The sequence below is a fragment of the Benincasa hispida genome, chromosome 5 (genome assembly GCF_009727055.1).
Source record: "Benincasa hispida cultivar B227 chromosome 5, ASM972705v1, whole genome shotgun sequence".
Classification (NCBI taxonomy): Eukaryota; Viridiplantae; Streptophyta; class Magnoliopsida; order Cucurbitales; family Cucurbitaceae; genus Benincasa; species Benincasa hispida.
In genome coordinates this window covers 2,089,838-2,106,709 of record NC_052353.1, presented here as the reverse complement: position 1 = coordinate 2,106,709, position 16,872 = coordinate 2,089,838, and positions in this window count along the sequence as shown.

Genomic DNA, 16,872 nt, shown 5'->3' with positions numbered 1-16,872 from the left:
ACCAGAAAAATTTTTAATTTTTAATTTTTGTAAAAGGAAATAAAATAAACAACTCTGGAACTGACTCAACTGAAAATAAAGACTCTGACTCAACTGACTCGACTCGTGAGGTGAAGGTGAGAAAAAAAAAAAAAAAAAAAAAAGAGGAATACCAGTACAAAGAATAGGACGAGGCTTGGGAGCCTCTGACTCTTTTACCTGAGATTCTTCCAAATTAAGCCCATACTCATACTTAACCTCATAAACTTGTTTTTGGTATTACAGTGGATATATATCGTCATCTGAATCGGTCCACGCGTATTCCCTAACAAGGTCGGCCTTAGTGCCACAGACGCCAGCTGGCTCTAAATGATTTATTGCACACTCAGAAAAATCATTAGCACATTCATACATTAAGAAATCCAACATCTTACCTTTGTCGGAAATTCGAGGAATCAGCTGCTCTACGGAATCTTCGATGCAAGTATCTATACTCAGCTCAACATCCTTAGAAGATGATGATTCCCAAGATTGCTCCAGTTTTCTAACTGACTCAATGATCGAAGCGATGTGGTCACTCAGACTCTGAAGCTCAACTCTAACCTCATGTTCGAAATAGAGGTCATCCTACTAAAAACTAATGGGTTCTTGATAATCGTAGGGGCACTTTTGCACAAACTCACTAGAGCGATTAGAAAGTTCCCTAACTATATCCTCTAAAGAAATACCTGTGTAGGCAGACTGATATGACATCGACAACGACATTTGGCTAGGAGTCTCCCAAGGAGGATAGTTGTAACGACCCGACCCCCTAGGACTCAAGCTAGGCCGTTAATAAATACATGTATGCATGGAACTTAAAACGACACCTTTTTATGATGAAATAAATGCTAAATAAATAAGGTAAGTTCAAAAGGCCTTCATTAAATTCAAATATTAAAAACAACAATAGGGTACCCATAAATCATAAATGTTAATAAATAAGTGTAAAAACAATTCTTAATAGTAAGTTTCAAATATGAAAACTAAAAGTTAAACAAAACATGAAAAAAAATCTAAATCTCATGAGCGGAAGCATAAAACTGGTCCCAGTGGCTCGGTCATGAATTTCGCTTGTCAATCGTCGGTGCATCTCTACCTTTACCTAAAACAACAACATGAGAAAGGATGAGTATAAAATACTCAGTAAGTAACCCCACTACTGGGGTCAGGCTAGGCATCTATGTCCTCTAGATGCCTACCTCTGATGGAACATAAAAACTGCTATAGTCGTCATGCGACACATACATACATGCAAAACTGGTTTCTATCTTGCTGTAGTTAAGTATGCCCACTACCTCTGGTGAATCCCAAAGGAAACACAACCCCTGGTGAATCCCGAAGGAAACCCAACCCCTGGTGAATCCCGAAGGAAACACAACCCCTGGTGAATCCTGAAGGAAACACAATATCTGGTGAATCCCGAAGGAAACACGATCTGGTGAATCCCGAAGGAAACACAATATCTGGTGAATCCCAAAGGAAACACAATCTGGTGAATCCTGAAGGAAACACAATATCTAGTGAATCCCGAAGNATCCCGAAGGAAACACAATATCTGGTGAATCCCAAAGGAAACACAATCTGGTGAATCCTGAAGGAAACACAATATCTAGTGAATCCCGAAGGAAACAAAATCTGGTGAATCCCGAAGGAAACACAATCTGGTGAACCCCGAAGGAAACACAATACCTAATGGACATCTAACTAATCAATAAAGATAATATCACAACCTTATATCACAATTATCACAATATGGTTTCATAATATACATATACACCTCAACATCATGGCTATACAACATGCATATACACCTCAATATCCTTATATCAAATACAACCTCAGTGAATCAAGTATCATCTCTTACTAGCATGCAAATATCTACATGCACAAATAAATCTTGCAGATTCTCATACAAGAACATATATCGGTCATACTATACTATCCGTTTATCATGCTATCGTTCTGTTCTGATATTCATCTATTATTCTAGCATATATCTAGTGTCTGGCCCGTGGGCAGTTCCAGTAGTAAGATTACTTACCTCGAAGTCAAATTCAGATATTAATCCAAGCTAATGATCTCCAACGAAATAAATCCTGAATTAAGTCCCCTAATACAGACATAATACTAAATTTCAGTCTTTAGAACCAGGGCCCAAACATACAAATTTAATCCAACGATCACTAATTAACTTACCCAAATGAACTTGATCAACAAACACTCGCAAGATTTGGACTCCAAAATCTCCTCTTAGCAGTTTTAAAAACTCAATGGACGACGACTTGGAACCTTCAAAATACTTAAAATTAAACCATAATTTAGTCCAATAATCAATAGATGCCTGACAACCAACAACAAGGATCACAACGCTTACCAAACTACTTATCGAACGAACTCGAATCCGCTGGGCAACACGTTGTGCACTTTGAAGTACTCCAATCTTGGATCTAAATTCCAAATATAACCAGCATCAACCAAAAATGAATCCAAAATTTAATGGGCAAACAAGAACCTTCAAAACTCAATTTATCTTACCAAAAACTACCAGATCCGGTAAAACCCAACGATGGCGGTGGCGGCAAACGGAGAACAGAGGGCGGGGATGATGGCGATGGATCTGGTGAGGTCCACACGCAGAGAGCGCACGATGGAGGAGATCTATGGCCGCAGATGAGCTTCGACTGGTTTCGCGAAGGAGAAGGAGGCGGACGGTGAGGGAATGTTGGGCGGCATGGCTGAGACGCAAGGAGGGACGGCGACACTTTATCACGAGTGAATGCGGCTTGGCTGGTGGCGGGATCTGCTCGCGGCCTGGCTGACGGTCAAGATTGGCAGCGAGCAATGGTGGAGACTGGGTACTAGGCTCGGGCGGCGGCGGTCTGGATGATGGGCTGAGAAGGACGGGTGGCTGCCGAGTTCGGTAGCGAGCACGGAAAAAATTTGCATGTTTTCAATAATTTCTTTTTGGGTAAGATTTGACCATGTAAAAATAGTAAAAATGGGGTTTTGGTTTTTGGTTTTAAAATTGAAAACATGCACAAAAAAAAAAAAAAAGGAAATTGAAAGGGATATATGAAACGGTAATGGATTCATCTAGTTCTCAGATCAAGTAGCCATTCAATGTAATTTAAATCATTGTTTTCCGTGAAAGTATCATGTTATCGAGTTATGCATGCATAGCTACCCAATTGATTCAAATTAATTAATCTCTACAAAGGTCGACAATCAATTAATTTGAAACCAATCGAGTGTCCTAATTCATAATTAAGGCTGGAAAGATCGTGTCCTAACTAACCTACATGTTCCTAGATGCAATTGGGTCCTTAGCGGCCATAAAGAACTAGAAATGCATTAAGAACAAGGATTCAACTATGTTGGTTAAGTGTTGAGAAAGACATGTTCAAATAATCATTTTATTCTATAAATTTTGATTAAACATGCGATGCAAAGATCCGAGGTCAGCCTATACACCTAAGCATGCTCATTTAATCAGTGTTACAAGGGTAAATTCAAAGCATGAACAATTACAAGGATACCTGCGAGTCTGAATTTAACTAGCTAAGATATGTGATTGTGATAGGGGCATCAATCCAACATACAAAAGCAAATCTAAATCGTGCGAGATTCAAAGAAAAAATAATTCTAATTAAAGCACAAGATTGGACAGAAAACTCAACAAATCATAAGAACGCTCGATCTAAGAACTAAACGAAAGAATTACCTCATCGATTCATAAACAAACCAACAAGATAGGTTCCAATGCATGTCCATAATTCGAAAATAAAACAAAAACTAACCTAACGATTCTGAAAATATAAAAAGAAAAGGAAGAAGTCAAGGCCTCTCCTCGGCCTCCATTGAAGAACAGTACAATTTTACGCATATCTTGACCTAACTCCGAAGAGGATTGTTTATAGGAAAAATCAGGACAACATCGCAACGCTAGAAATTGCATTGCAATGCTGATACGACTGAAGGGGAGCATCAAGATGGAAGTCCAACACTAAGCCTGACGGTCTCTCATGCACACGCTTCGTTCTCTGTCCGTCAAAGATCGTAGCATTGCAACGTTGATGGGGAGCGTTGCAACGCTACCTATTCTATCCACAAGCGTTAGGGTTGGAGTGTTGCGTGGCGTTGTAACGGTAGCACTGGTGAATCTTCGGAGCATTGCGATGCTAGAGCCAGCGTTGCAACGCTCCCCTACACTCCAAGCTACTGCTGCCAAGCATCAGGTGAGCATCAAACTTAGGCAAATCAAGAGTGTTGTGATGCTCCGGCAGGGGCATTATGGTCTTTTCAACTTCTTTGAAGCCTTGATGCTCAAATAAACTTAGAATTGCTTCAAATTAACCCCGATTAGCTTTAAATCCCCAATTCTACCTTTTGGTTTCTTGATACTACAAAATAGGAAAAATAAATACATAAAATTCACTAATAAGCCCGAACTAAGTTTGGAATAATTGCTCTTTTTTAGAGTTATCATTCCATCTCATTAAGCTGCAACAATTTATGTTTTTCAACTGTCTGAGGTCGAAATTCAGTTTCTTAATAGCCCAATAGGCTCAATTCTCTAACTCAACAGGCAAATGGCAAGCCTTTCCAAACACCCACTTGTATGGGGACGTACCAATCAGGGTTTTAAAGCTGTCCTATATGCCCAAAGAGAATCATTAAGCTTTAATGCCCAATCTCGTTTGTTAACACGAACTGTCTTCTCTAAAATCTGCTTAATTTACCTATTAGACAGTTAAGCTAAACCATTAGTCTGTGGGTGAAAAGCTAAGGATACCTTATGCTTAACTTCATATTTAAAAAGCATTTTCTCAAGCAACTTATTACAAAAATGTGATCCTTCATCACTAATCAGTGCTCGTGGGGTGCCAAATTGTGTGAAAATATTTTTATGCAAAAATTTAAGAACGACACATGCATCATTGTCCTAGCAGCAATCACCTCTACCCACTTTGAGATATAATCCACAACAAGCAAAATATAAGAATACCCCTCAGAAGGCGGAAATGGACCTATAATCAGTACCCCACACATCAAATAACTCAACTTCTAATATTGAGGTAAAGGGAAACTCACTTGTTCTAGAGATATTACTAGTACACTGGCACCTATCACAAGTTCTAATATACATTTAACAATCTTTAAACAACGTAAGCCAATAAAAACCAGATTATAGTACCTTTGCGATTGTTCATGTGGGTCCAAAATGTCCACCGTAAAGAGACAAATGACACTCAAATAAATTTTTTGTGTGCTCCTCCAGTGGCACACATCTTCTAATAACATTATTAGAACAGATCTTAAAAAGAAAGGGATCGTCCCAAAGGAAAAACTTTACCTGATGTAGGAACCATTTTTTTCTGCTGAAAGTTCAAGTCAGAAGGCATCACACCACCTACTAAATAATTCACATAGTCAGAAAACCATAGAATCTCCCCCTCTATCTTGTACAGATGCTCATCAGGAAACTCTTCCATTATTGGGGATATTTGCTGGCTATTTTCATTCTGAATCCTGAACAGATGGTCTGCCACCACATTCTCACAACCTTTCTGATCTTTGACTCTGAAGTCAAATTCCTATAACAACAAAATCCACCTAATTAGTCTAGGTTTTGCATCTTTCTTTTCAAACAAAAATTTAAGAGCAGTATGATCTGTGTGAACAACTATTTTAGAGCCAAGTAAACAAGGCTAAAACTTATGAAAAGTAAACACCACAGCGAGTAGCTTTTTTTCAATAGTTGTATAATTTACCTAGGTAGAATCGAGAGTCCTACTTGCATAATAAATAGCCCTAAACAAATTTTCTGTACGCTGCCCTAAAATGTCCCCTATAGCAAAATCACTTACACCACACATTATCTCAAATGACTAACTCCAATCAGGTGTGACAATAATAGGTGTAAAAGTCAGCTTTTCTTTCAAAATTTTAAAAGCTAGTAAACAAACGTCATCAAACACAAATTTTGAATCTTTTTCTAATAGGCTGCACACAGGTTTTGCAATTTTTGAAAAATATTTTCTAAAACGTCTATAAAACCGAACATGCCCTAAAAAAATCCTAACTCCGTTGAAATTCTCTAGTAAGGGTAACTGGTCTATAGTATAAACCTTTGCCTGATCCACCTCCAAACCTTTTTCAGAAATCTTGTGCCCTAGCACAATACCTTCTCTAACCATGAAATGACATTTTTTCCAATTCAGGACAAGATTGGCGTTCTGGCACCTCTACAAACACCAAAAAATCATCCATAAAAACGTCCATTATCTCCTCAATCAAACCATGAAATATGGCCATCATGCACCTCTGAAAAGTGGTTAGTGCGTTCCATAGGTCGAACGACATTCTCCTAAAAGCAAATGTCCCATGAGGACATGTGAATTTCGTATTCTTCTGATCTTCAGGAGCGATGGCAATTTGGTTGTAACTTGAAAAACTATCAAGAAAACAATAGTAAGGATACTCAACCAACCTATCTAACCTATGATCAATAAATGGTAAGGAAAAATGGACTCTTCTAGTCTCTTTTTAATTTCCTATAGTCAATGCACACTCTCCATCTTATCACTGTCCTGGTGGGGATACTTTCACTATTCTAATTTCTTATCACAGTCATACCGCTCTTCTTGGGTACCATCTACACAGGACTCACCCAAGAACTATCAGATATCACATAAATAATTCCTATATTTAGCAATTTAAGCACTGCAGCCCTCACAACTTGTCTCATTGTAGGACTAAGCCTCCTTTGGGGTTCAATTGAAGGACTGAAAGTGTCCTCCATCAATATTTTATGCATCACAATTGAGGGACTGATACCCTTCAAGTCACTAATTCACCACCCTAAAGCCGACTTACGAGTTCGCAGGTCTCTCAACAATTTCCGCTCTTCTACCTTATTTAATTCAGATGAAATAATTATAGGATAAGTAAAAGATTCTCCTAAAAAAGCGTACCTCAGATGTGCAGGTAATTCTTTTAACTCTACTATGGGTGGTGTGTTGAACTGAGATTCATTAACAGACATTAAGGACACAGGGGCATGCTTAGCATAACACATAAACAAATAATTCAAACACTCAGTGTAAAAGGCAATATCCTCATCTAGACAATCTATCTTATCCATACCATAGTTTAACAAACTCTGATTCAGATGGTCGGTGGATAAGGTAAACTCTTGAAACTCAGCTACATTTCTATCCACAAAATCTACTCTATAACAAGTACTATCAGACTCAGCATACTTCAAGGAACGAAATATGTTAATTTTACCTCTTCATCATTCACTCTAAATGTAAGCTTACCTTCTTGAATGTTGATCAATGCCCTACCTATGGCCAAAAACGGTCGACCCAAAATGATGGGAACTTCTAAATCTTCCTCCATGTCTAGAACCACAAATCTGTTGGGAAGATGAATTTACCAACTTTAACTAGCACATCCTCTACTACACTGCAAGGGTAAGTGAGAGAACGATATGCTAATTGTAGTGATATGGTCATCAATTATACCTCCCCTATGTCTAGTTTCCTATACAAAGATAATGACATCAAATTAATTGAGGCCCCTAAATCACATAGAGCTCAACTTACGTCAAGCTCCCAATGGTACAGGGATTGTGAAGCTCCCAGGATCCTTCATTTTTTTAGGCAACTTTTTATGTAGAATGACACTACATTCCTCTATTAAGTTTATCGTTCTTTCTACATAAACTTAGCATAATTGGGCATTTATTCCAGAGCATCTGCAAAAAAAAAAAATATATATATATATATTTATGTGAAGCTTCTTAAAAATGTCTAAAAATTTCGAGAACTGATCATTCAACTTCTTTTTTTAAAAAACGTTGAGGATAAATAGATATAGGGTTAGAATAACTAACTGAAACTGATGGAGTAGGCACGTCCATCACTTCTTCCTCAGCATTCACCTCAATTTCCTTGTCAGTGTTATTCGTTGTAAGCTTCATAGTATCCTATCCATCTTCATCACCCACTGTGGGACCAACTATATTTTTCCCACTTCTTAAAGTAATTGCCTTGCATTCCTCATTAGGGTTTTTCTCAGTACAGTTGGGAAACTTACCTGTCTGCATGGCATTCATTGCAATTGCCATCTGGCTAACCTAAACCTCAAGGTTCTGAATAGCCTTCCTTTAACTCATCATGGTACTCTCCAAGTAGTTATTTCTACTCCTAGATTTTGTGATGAACTCCCTCAACATTTCCTCCATTGATGATTTCTTTTCATTATGTGGTTAAGGAGCTGAAAAACCTAGAGGACCTTACAAGGCATTTTTAGTGTTAACGTAGGAAAAAATTTCATGATTATGCAAACCTGGATGACAATGAGTGGGTTGTTGCGCTTGATATGATGGAAATTGAGAAAATTAAAGTAGCCCTTTGAACGGATTAGCTTTATGCACAAAATTTGCCTACTTAGGGTTAGACATCTCCCATGATGGGTTAGTATTGCATGCCGCCATACTTGCAATCGAGGGTTGATTACCTATAGACAAGTGACTAATTGCATTAGTTAAAGTAGCCATTTGTGCCTTTAATGTATTTACCTCACCAAGCTCGTAGAGGCCTGCCATTCAAGATGTGGACCGTTTTGGTGGCAAGTTATAGCTCGTGGTAGCCATATCTTTTAACAATGTCTGAGCAGCATCGGAAGTCTTAGAAAAAATGGAACCCCCTGCTGCAACATCCAAAATGGTTTTGTCGTGCTAGTCAATCCATTGTAAAACAACTGGATTTGAAGCCAGTCAGAATATCCGTGTTGAGGACAAATACGCAATAACTTCTTATAACGCTCCTATGCTTCAAACAGCTGCCCATCCTCTCACTGTCTGAATGTTCTAATTTCTATTTGTAATCTACTAGATTTTATATACTTCCTGCTGTAAGTGACTCCAGCCAATCCTTTGCCTTATCATACACATAAAAAAGGAATAATCTCAGATGAATAACATCAGAAGAGACTCCGTTTATTTTTACCGTTCCATAAATTTCCAGGAAAGAACGGATATGCTTGTGTGGATCTTCATGTGGAGTTCCTCTAAATGTGCTGCCTTTCGCCATTTGAATCAAACAAGGTTTCAGATCAAAATTGTTAGCATTTATTAGAGCCTCTACAATACCCAACTGAGATGTAGGGTTTGCTGGCTGGAAGTACTCCCAAATAGCTCTAGCAACTCCCTCTTGGTCTTTCATAACATCAATTTTAGCTCTAAGATTTCTTCTTATTCTTCTCAAGGTTCGTTCAATCTCTGGATCAAAAGGAACAAGTTCAAATCGTTGACTTTGTCACATACACAAGATTCTCAAACAGAAAAAATAAAATAAAAATAAAATAAATAGAAAAAAACAATAGAAAAAACCTATATTAATATCAATGCAGTCTTGAGCAATATTAAGCGTAGAATAATTATTATTACCAGTTCCCGGCAACAACACCAAAAACTTGATATCGAAACACAAGCGTGCATATCAAAGTAATAAAATCCCAATTAAAATCGGGTATCATCCTTAGAGACTAGCGTGCACAATTTATCCTAAACTTAGCTATCGTAGTTCCTTATCAATTTTATTTAGGCTATTGGAGGCTGTCTTATGAGCAATAATTAAGTGCGAATGACAAATAAACACAAGAGACAAATCAGAGGAGAACGAATCCAGGGTGTTGTTTCATTAAGAAAATCCAAAGGTAGTAACATGCAATTAATTAATGAAGATGATGCTAGAAGTTCTAAATTTGAGAAATCCTTTATCAAGTTCATTCTATTCTAACTCTAGTTTATCAAGTTTGAATTATTTCTTATTGCTTAAACTAGTATTGTTTTAAGACCTTTCAATTACACCCCTTATTAATCTCGATTCACTTTCATGCAATCTTGAGTAATAATCTAAATTATCAAGTCCAACAAATTAAACTCTTCTTCAAGCAGTAGAATTTACCTAAATCAATTGATTAATTGCTAGTTAATCAAAGCAATAAGAACAGATAATTTATAAACCTCATCAACAATTAAACAATTGCAATATGAACAATTTATTCAAGAAATTCAAGAAATTCAAAACTCTAACAACACCCTAGAATCTAGAGTTTAGCTATGCATATTTTCAATATCCATAAACCCTAAGTAGAAATAAAGAATCTTAGATAAGGAAAGAGTTAGGGAAACAAAAATCAATTTTCTTCCCCGTCACCGGATCAAAATCTCGATCTTTTCGACCTTCACCAATGAATTCCCGTATGATTTTCAACTGAGATGTCCTTTTCCAGATTATAAGAAATTGTCGCAGTGTTGCAACACTGTAATTCAATATTGCAACGCTAATGCTAGAAGCAGATGTCGTGTGTCTGCAATTCAAAGCGTCACAACGTTGCAAGGCAGCATTGCGCCGTTGCCCTATTTTCAGCTCTTGGGTCTTCAGCGTTGCAACACAAGCTTAACGTTGACCTGCTGATTTTTTCTTTAAAATTCTTCCTATTTCTCTTCAATTTTGGCCTCGAGCTTCCCTCCTAATTCCATAGGACCCATAGATACTTGTATTCAAACTTTTTCCTCGAGTTTTGATCATTTTTGCCCAATTTGCTTCTAATGTTAAGTTTTCTAAATCACTCAACAAACCACATCAAACCATACAAAATTAGTAATAATAATTCCAGAATTGAAAGTAATTAAAGCACTTTTCAGGTGCTTTCACACCCTGAACTTAAAACTTTGCTAGTCCCGAGCAAAGGAAAGAAGGAATGAATGAAAAATAAGAAAAATAACAAATACTAAATAACCAAGGTCCTAGGTATGCATGTTCTCACTCAAATTTCATCAGCTTTTCAATACATACAACACCTATCCACAGAAAAATTCATACACATCCTAATCATTGAGAGTTTCTAAAGCCAAAATTTTTTATCCCCTGCGTGCGTGGGTGAGGGTTGGCTCAATAGCACCGGCTCAATAAGCCTTCTATTTCAAGGGTAAGACTGGGTAGATAGTTGGAAACATAAGGTGCAAGACGAAATTCACTCCTACCGACTTTTAGGGATAGTAGAGAGGTTGTTCTCTTAAGTACTAACTTTGGGTATTAAACAAGGGGCTCTACCCTATCATTGGCCCAAGAGGAACTCAGTTTAGTGATTGAATCACAAATGAATTGTTCATTAGAGGATTAGTAGGACTTAAGGAGCAAGATGTAATCTCGGGCGGTAAAATAACTTTCGACACAGCAGTTATTACGAACAACCTGTGAAGGGTTGACTTACTGATTATGGTTATATCGAGTGGACAAAAATATATCTACAGTGAAGGGAGTGCAACTATTGGACTTTATTGAAGTATCCAATAGTTAACGAATGTTGGTTAATTGGGTTAAAGAGTTTAGTCAGTTAATCTCGGATCATTGTAGCCCATGATCTCTAAGTTCATGAGGTCCCCTACTAGCTCATATTGGACGGACTAAACCTTAGAACTGTTTGACGAACGAATTTGAAGTGTTCGAATTCGGTTTTTGGAGAAAAGCATGAAATATATACGATATATATAACGTAATGTTTAATTTTGAATTAAACATAAAGAGATAAAAAATATGAGATATTTAAATAAGATTTAAATATCAAGATTATGAATAGGGATTCATATTGATTGGGATTAGGGTTGGATTTAATATTAAATTAAATTAATTAAATTGTTTAATTAATTATTTAATATTAATTTAATTTTAAAATTAATTATTAGAATTAATTTTTGAAATTAAATGAACTAGGTCAAAATTGCATCAAAAGTCAAAATTGTTGACTAAGTAAAAAATGCAATAAAGGTCAAAATATTGACTTATGACTTTGACAGTCAAAAAGTCAAAATTGTTGACTTTGAACTTTAAGAGTCAAACTTTGACCTTTGACCAAGTTAATGGAAAGATACAACAATTTTGAGTGAAAAATTCTAACATTTGCATTTCTAGGTGTTGTTTTCAATTAAAGACACTTGCCCCACTAATTCTGAAGGAACTCTAACTGAGGGAGAGATCCTTGAGCAGAAGTAAGATCGACCCAAATTTCCATTTTTCATTGAAGATAAGTTTTACAATAAATAAGAACAAGATGTGCATTTACTTAAATTATAACATGCATTAATAAAGGAAAAACTTAGGGTTTCAGAAACCCTTACCTTTGAAGACTAATCTTCAAGAATCACTCGAACAAATCATGAACGAATCTCCTTTTCTAAACAAGGACACCACCACTTGAGAACCTTCTGTATTCTCTTGGGACAAAGGATTCAAGCAAGAGTTGTGATCTTTGCTTGAATCCTTGGAAGAGAGAAGGAGATGGAGAGGAGAAAAGGGAAGAGAAGAACTTTTCTTCTCTATAATTTTTTTTTTTCCAGAGAGAACTATTCTTTCAGAGAGAATTAAGGAAGAAGATGAATCTCCAACCACATCCTTCTTTCACAACCCACGTAAATTAACTAAGAGAATGGGGGGAAGGAATTGTAACTCCTTCCCTTTAATTAATTTCAATTAAATTAATAATAATAATAAAATATATATAATTACTTTATTATGTATATACACTATATGTTATATCAAATATAACACATAGCCTATAGTTTTATATTGCATCAAATACAATATAACCTATGGATTTTATTTTCTCTCAACAATACATGGCATTTAATATAAATCACACTTATATTAAATCCACTTATATGAATCTTATTCATATAATTGATATTTGAATTATATTCAAATATTTAATTTCTCTCAACTTATTTATGGTATTTAATATAAATCATATTTATATTAAATTTAATTACATGAATCCCATTCATATAATTATTATTTGAATAAACCTGTTGAGCTACAGATGGGACCTTATGGACTTGTAGATTGAAGCTCCAAAAGTACCCAGATAATTAATTAAAATCTTTAGTTATATTACCCAACATCTGTTAACTGCCAGTCATTCCACTAAAGACCGACAGCTGCACTCTTCGCATTACAGATAAATTTCTATGTCTATTAGATATAACCAATCAACAACATGATTACCCTTCACAAATTGCTCATAAGTATAGCTGGGCAAAAGATACCATTTTGCCCCTGTAGTTACATCTAACTCCTTAAGTACCACCAATCCCTCTAATGAATAATAAGTCATAGTCCAACTATGACCAAGTCCCTCTCGGGCCAGGAGAGGGTGTGACCACTATGTTCAAGACCCGAAATCAACCCTTAAGGGAGCAATTTATCTACTTGCCCCTTCATCGAGGAAGGAGTAAATTCTTTCTTGTGTAGTTATGTTCCCAACTCCCCAGTTAGACGAATCACCAAAATGGTAAGCTTGTTGAGTTGGCAAGTTGGCCACTCTCACCCATACAAATCAAAAGATCGTCTTCATGAGTAAGAGTTCACAAGTCACTTAGGATTCAGGTCATGTCACCTGTCTCCACATGAATGATCAAGATCAGATCATTTGTAGCACTTAACAACAATATGTTTATACAAAGTTTACAAACTACGAGATTACAAGTAGATTTAGAACATCAATCCAAACAAATCCCACTTTGAGTTAGTGGATTTTTTAGTGTCAAATTCTCATCAAACTCAAAGTTGCATTTTTCATGATATGACCTATAAAAATAAGAGTTCTATGAAATTTATTTCTCTTGGTCAAGTGTTTTTTCATGAGTTTTTCTGAAAATCTTAACCTATTTTTCTTTAAAATCCTTAACCTTTTCCTCTCCAAATTAGTCACTCATCGGATCCCATCATCCCATTCTAAGGCTAGAGAATAGTCGAAAATACTCTCCTTGTGGTCTACCAACCGTTTGTAAGGAGATTAGAGCAGATTTGGAAAATATATGAGACTACAACGGTTGTATATCTTCTATCCCTTTGTTCTTAATTTAATTGTATGCGTATTCTTTGAAATTAACCTAAATAGAGTACTTTAGATCCTTTATCTCTTCTGCTGTGCATGTGTTCATTCCATCAAGATAGACAAAAATGGAAACAATAAATCTAATTTGTTTAGAAATGACTTCAAGGGCCTCCCTGTTTCCGATTTAGTGGATCCCGAAGGCTAATAAAAGGAGTGTGTGATTAAAGACATCTTTGCACCCCTTGATGTCAAAGACATTCTTGGTATGCAACCTAAGAAATAGTCCAATTGTGGACTCGAATGTTGTGGAGGCGATATGCCTCCCTCCTAAACAATCTAAGGACCTCAATGAAGTTGGTAACATGTGGGAGGAGGTAGAAACCATGGCTTCTCAATTGGGTGATGTGACCTTCTCCAATTGTGCTAGATCTTGTAATTTTTTTACGCGCAGCCTCGCTTGTTATGGTTATTTTTCTCTAATTTTTTTAATGCATTCTGCCTCTGATATTTAGGTGGAGGAAAGTAGTTTTCGGACTGATGACTTTCCTATTTGGATGTCCTCTATTATACATGAGGACATAGACATGCATGATACATTTAAAAAGTATAACATAATGTTAGCTATACACTCTAAATTTCCTGTAATATAAAGAGAGGTTGTAAACCCTTAATCTTTTTTTACTAGTTAATTAAGTTTAAGTCCTCTTAATTATGAGTTAAAGATGTGTATTAACGTCAATGGGAAGAGTAAGTTAAGTATAGTGAATGATGCGTCTGAAATGTAAGAGAAGGAAAATTTTTCAAGTGTTATGATTATATGCGTTCAGGTTGTAACTTGGTCGACGTGTAGAGAGTTGAGAATAACAATGGTATACCAAAAAAGATCAAGAAAATATGTTCAGTTTGGAATGCAACATTCTCAAGTGAAGTAAGAACAAATTAACACCTAGAGAGAGGAGAGAGTTCCATGGATTGGAACTGGTAGGCGCCATGTGGCCAGATTGATTGAATGATGTATCCAGAGGCACAAGGAGGGGGCATTGTAGCTAAGTATAGGAAGTGGTATGTAGGGTCTATATGACCAACTTTGTATACCATTTCTTAGGGTTAAGCTACCAGAGGATGCATCAGACGACCATGCATTGAAGAGAGAAGTCTTGGATGGCCACAAGGCCATGTGATCTAGCTTAAGTTGAGGAATTCAACTTAATAAACGAGTAAGTAAGCCAGGTGGCATCCTTGCAGACGTCGATAAAGGGATAAGCTTTCCAGGTGGCAATTAATTAAGCAAACTCTTCATAAAAACCCAAGTATAAATATGCTTAACCAAGAAGAAGACTGTTTTGCCAAAATTTATCTTTCGCCTAAGTGAGCAAGTGTTGTTGCCACCTAAAAACTTTGGAAGTTGAAGAACTCTCGGCCAACTCAAGGAGAATTTGTGTAAACCCTAAACCCTAATTTCCCTACTTGTGTATGTTTACTAGTGAGACCAGTATGGTGAGTAGGTTAAGAAGAGAATTAACGTTTAATTGTAGGGAAAAAGGTGAAGAGTTAGAAGAAATGTTTAAGTTTGAAAGCTTGACTCTTGGGTGAAGCTAAAAATTGACTAAATGTTGTTAGTGTGTGGCCCATGTGTTGGCTTTGTGTTAGGTGTTGGAGTTGAGCCTGAAGGATCTCATACCGAGAGTTCCATGAGCGTGTTTAGATCGCTCCGATCTCACCATGACCGAAATACAAATTATATACATTCAACACATACAGTTATGCAAACAAATCTAATTATCGGCATACTCAGAACAAGATAATTAAAAGGGAAAGGGTTCCATACCAGTTGAAGACTATCTTCGAACTTCAGAACCCCAACGCAGTGGATCCCTCCAACAGATCTACTAACACCCGGTGGAAAATCGACTGCAACAGCACGATCAATGCGAACATGAATGTCGCAACAGAGACGACACCACCACTAATGAGCCCTAGGTATTCTCGGAGTGATAACCCAAAGGGTGGGCTTTGATGAATTTGGTAGAGGACGGAGGACAAACGAGTCATGTAGGCGTAAGCAAGTGGGAGAGGAAACAGTACTATTGTATAGCAGAAGTGTTTATCGCATAGAGGAGCTACACGAACGTGTATGAAATGCTGAACAATCGTTTAGGAAAAACGTATACAATCGTTTAGTAAAATCGCGAGGTGAACGATCGTTTAAGCGGGGAAGCAGCTATCGTTTCACGAAATATTTTGGGCGGTCGAAGAAATATTGAATGCACCATTCAAAATGAAAACCCTTTTTCATTTTTAACCCATCGATTACCATAACCAATGCTACCCACTACCCACGTTCGAACGTGGAAAAATGATTAATTATCATATTATTATCAATTAATTAATTAATTAATATAATCATATTATATTTATATCCTATAATTTGATATCAAATATCTACTATAGTATTTTCTCCTCTACTTGATATAAATCATATTTATATCTAATTTCCTCCAAAATAATGTATCTCATACATTTAGCCAATTATATCATATATAATTAACCAATCCAATTATATCATATATAATTGAACTTCCTCTTGTTAATTTGAACATTTCAAATTAACCTAAATATTGGTTCTCGGCTTTTATCCAAGCTACCCAGCGGACCTAATGGACCTGTGGCTCAAAGCTCCAACAGTACGTGAATAGCTTACTAAACTCATTAGCCACGAGATCGACCATCTGTTAACTGTCAGTGATTCCACTAAAGAACAATAGTTGAACTATTCTTACCACAGATATATTTTTGTGTCCATCGGATATAGCCAATCATGAATACGATGACCCTTCACAGATACTCGTAAGTACAGTTGAGCCAAATTACCGTTATGCCCCTGTAGTTACATCTCACTCCTTAAGTATCACTGGTTCCTCTAATGAACAATACAACATAGTC